The sequence below is a fragment of the Arachis ipaensis genome, chromosome B07 (assembly GCF_000816755.2).
Source record: "Arachis ipaensis cultivar K30076 chromosome B07, Araip1.1, whole genome shotgun sequence".
Taxonomy (NCBI): Eukaryota; Viridiplantae; Streptophyta; class Magnoliopsida; order Fabales; family Fabaceae; genus Arachis; species Arachis ipaensis.
Genome location: NC_029791.2, coordinates 25,241,195 through 25,245,761, shown reverse-complemented (window position 1 = coordinate 25,245,761; position 4,567 = coordinate 25,241,195). Strand labels below are relative to the sequence as shown.

At 28.7% G+C, this 4,567-nt stretch overlaps 1 pseudogene; it reads left to right on the top strand.

Annotated features, from left to right (window-relative positions):
* Positions 3,864-4,567, top strand: part of LOC107606988 — a 34,121-nt pseudogene continuing 33,417 nt past the window's right edge.

Here is a 4,567-nt window from a genome sequence, read left to right as displayed (position 1 = left end):
AAGAGATAAAAAAAAAAAATAACACCAATATTTTTTTTGGTAACATGCTAACACCAATATAAATTATATTGAAAGAAAACATAACATTTGAATGATAATTTAAATAGCGAGTTAACTACTTGTTCCGAAATAAGGCATCTGAACAACCACAGGCAATTGAGCCTTGAGCCTAGATGGTCTAAAAGTTTAGAAGAGGTACTTGAGCTGTTTGAAATCGAGTAGAAGTACTTTCTGAACCATTTCTTTCTCCTGTATAGATATCTAAGCCTTCTAACTTCCTTTAAAGCCATGGAGAGCGACTTTTGGTAAGATCAATTGTGTAATCTTCACTAGGAGACGCCTGTACTCTAGAAGATGCAAATCAACTAGCTAAAAATAACAAAAGCACATAATGTGGGACTTTGAACTACCCATAATACTAAAGTCCCTAACAATTAGGAATGGCAAAACTCTTCGAGACGCAAGGATCCATGCGGGGACTGTCCCGAATGGGGATCCGACTACAAAAAATTTTTCTCGCAGAAATGGAAATGGGAGACAAAATTCTCCCGAGCTTTGAGCTGAGACAATTAATGTATTTTGTGTCTTTTTCTGACAAAATTGATACAGAGACATTGAACGGAGACAATTTTTTTATTATTATCACTATTAATTTTCCACAATTATATTTTTTACCATCCTATTTTTCTTTCTAAATTTTGTGTGAAAGAAAAAATGAAGGTAAATTAGACTTTTTATTATTTATTCTAAATTTTTCTATTTCTAGTGTCCCGTCTTGTTATGTTCTCAAAACCAAACGCAGCCTAACAGACTTTGATTGTAGATCGTTTATGTCGTCCAATAATATACTACAATGAAAGTGAATCGAAGTTGTCACTAGGTTGTTTATGTAACAAGTTCTATCATCATGTTATCCATATTACCTCAGATCAGGAAGATATCGTGCAGGGAAGATCATCCAGTTAACTAAGGTTGGAGATATCATGAAAAAGGAGGTATAAGTTGTTGTCCTTTATTATTTAGGGGAATATCTTTTGCTTTTGGCACTTGCATTTTCTTTTATTCATTTAACACTTTTTAAAACTTTATGGATCATCTAATTAGTGGTCCCCTACCCAATTGGAATATGCATGCATTAGATTGATTGGGATGCAAGAGTTTGTGCAAACCATGAAAGGCTTCTTTATTTGTTTTCGTTTAAAACATGTAACGACAACTATAATTGTTGTTTGGTGGCTGCAGAACAAGCTCATGCTCATCACTCTATGATCCTTCATGAGAAAAGTTAATGAATATAAAAGGTTATAACTTGGTTAAAAAATGCAAAACTAGAATTTGTGAAATAACCATAGTGCAGATATTAATTTATCCAGAATAGTCAACAATCATGCATGAATTATTCTAGGACTTAATATTTGGCAAAAGATTTTGGTCATCTACCCTTCTAATACAAAATATTTGTCCAATTCTAGTTACACATAGGGTTGAAACAATTATAGATTTAGATTCATTTAACTGATTGTACAAGATTGTCCTCATTAATTCTTGTCTCATACTTACACTCTCTTGTCACTTACTCCATCATTTAATTGAGTTATTATTGGAAAATAATAATTAATGCTACTTAATTTTTTCTAAATAAAAATGAACAATTGAGATAAGGTTCATCTTTCACTTCTCTTCTCCAGACAACAGAATCAGACACATTCCTGTCTGAATGCTTACATACAAAAGGGTTATTAGAGAAGAGGTTGATGGGAAGCCCTTGCCTTCATTGCACTCAAGTAGTCAAGTTGAGACTTTCGATTATTATGTAATAAGCTTTTGAGTGCATGTAAATATCCCTTTAGTACTTTGGAACATCATCTTAATAAAGAGTTTTGGATGCTTATTTGGAGTTATTTTATTATTTGAAATTCAAAGAGTTGACAACTATAACTGAAGCAAAGCTTTAACGCATCAAGAGCACCTGATACAAACAATCTCTCAGCAATTGCTGTCTCAGTCACACTGATAAAACAATGAATAATCCATCATTGAAAATTCTAGAAAATAAGCTTCACATTTTGGAAATAACAGAATTGCTTAGATCTCTACTGAGTATGAGAGATTTTTAAAGCGTAAACGATAGATATTATAGGGACCTAATTGAAAATTTGGTGAAACTAGAAGAACTAACAGAGTAGTTAATTCATCAAAACCTTCTTTCCATCCCTTTCCCTCTGAAAAAGAGGAAGACAAAGAAGGTGAAGGTCTGCAGATGCGCACATTTCTAGTTTGTAGAGGAAAAAAGACAAGCACACGAAGAAATCACTTAAATAAATCCCCAGTTCCACTGCAAGGAGCATCCAATAATACTCTGTCAACAGCATTGAAATGCAGCATGCATGGTTGAAATGACGATCATACATGAAATCATTCATTCTCCTCTTTGGAAGAGTTTGATCGTTACTATTTCATGATTTTTTTAACGACAATTCATATTGTATCAACATACTAATGTTAGAGCCAAAATATTTCATTTTATGTCTTTTACAAAAATAGAATAAAGTTAAATTGGGTCTTTACTCTATACATAAACATTTTTCAATTACATATTTATTGATAAAACTTGATATGGATAATATTCATCATATTTTATTGTGATTGAATGATTAAATTGATAGATAATATTCATCCTATGTTATTCGTTAACCGTTAAAATATAAGACGGTTCAATTAATTTGTCGATTTTTCATTGGTTCGTTAACAAACTATTTTTGTCTTGAACCAAACTTATTTGCTGGCTAGTTTCCTGCTAATAGTGAAGAAATGGGGTGTAATGGAGGAGGAGGTACTTCTAGCTGCCATTGACGTGTGTGCGTGTGTTTATCCTCTATGATGAGTAGTTTTAATGATGTGTTTTTCTTCCGTTTCAATTAAATTGCAATGACTCTTCCTTGTTTATTTCATAAAACGTAAATGGTAGTGACTTACTATAATTCACTTTTTAATTTGTATATGATTCTAGTTTTAGAGTCTATTTGAAAAATTTTAAAAGTAATTTTTTTTTTAAACTTTTGACTTATAAAAGTAGTAGTATTAATATTTGGTGCAATTTTTAAAATTAAATTGCAGCTTTCTAAGAAACTATTTAAGAGTTTATAGAGAAGTTTAAAAAAATAACTTCTCTCATAATATTATTATTTTTTATCAAATTTTTATAAAATAAGTACTTTTAAAATTAAAAATATAAAAAAATAACTTATTTATAAATTACTTTTAATATTCATTTATTTTTTCAAAAGTAACTTAATTAAACTATTTTCCCAAAAATTAACATGTGATCGTTAAATTTTTATTTTATTTTTGATATTAAATTTATAGTGATATTTTTTTATATTATGGATTGTTGAAGTGTTAATCTCAAATATAAAAATCGTTTAAGTTAAGGTATTAAAATTAAACCTTCCAATTTCAATTCTATGAATTTAAAAAGGTTTAAAACATGCAAATGGGACAGTCTAATTTACTTCTACTCAATATTTTTGTGAAACTCACTTCTCAAACTATGTCTCTATCATTCTCTCCTCTCAATGCCATAACAAAAAAAATTAACCTTAAATATCACACATTATAAATTAATAGTAATAGATAAGTTAACAAAAATACTAATTTGACTCGTATTGATTTTTTTAAAAAACTAAATTGAAACGTTGAATTATTCAGTTATCAAATTGGCACAATCTTTTAAAGATTATTATGAACAATGTCTAAATCTTTAGTATAGATGGAGAGGAGACATCTACATATATAGATTTGTGTTGGAAGAATGTTGGCTAGACAAGTGTTCTTTGAAGGAGACAAATTCTATGAAGCATCAAATGGAACCTGTACTTATAACCGTAGTTGTCAGCGTGAAGCACATGCAACTTTTGAAATTAAGGGAAGGTGATTATGTTGAGGAAAAGTATATGGAATCAGTGAAAAAGTAAATAATTTAATTAATTTATAATTATATTTAATTAATTTTATTTATTTTAATTTATAATATTTGATATTAATTGCTTCTCACCCTAAATTAAACCTAATAATCAACATAAGCACTATTTACGTAGAGATTTTGAATTTATCCAGAGGCATTTGGTTATGTTAATTAGAATATGTGAGATTAGCTAGTAGAATGGATTGTTTCATGATATAAAGAGTTGGACGTGTTTTTTTCTAAGTTTACACTTTAAAACAATGCAATATAAAAATATAAGATTTTGTAGCCTTTTTAATTTATAGTTTTATTGTAAGATTTTGTATTTACATTTTTTGGAAATGACTATTTTAGTGGGTTTAGTCAGAAAATAGTTGACATTTAGATGGAAGATTTATTTTAGTAGGTTGTCACAAAATGATAAAGTAATAGATGCTCAAAAATTTTCTGGAGATGAAATTTGGATGGAAGAAGAAATAGTTACTAAAAAAGGAATATTATTTTCATGAATAACTACTAAAATGTATAACCTTAAAATATTATTTTCATGAAATTACTTATATTATTTAAATCACGAATATTAATTATTTTTTGTAAAATTTT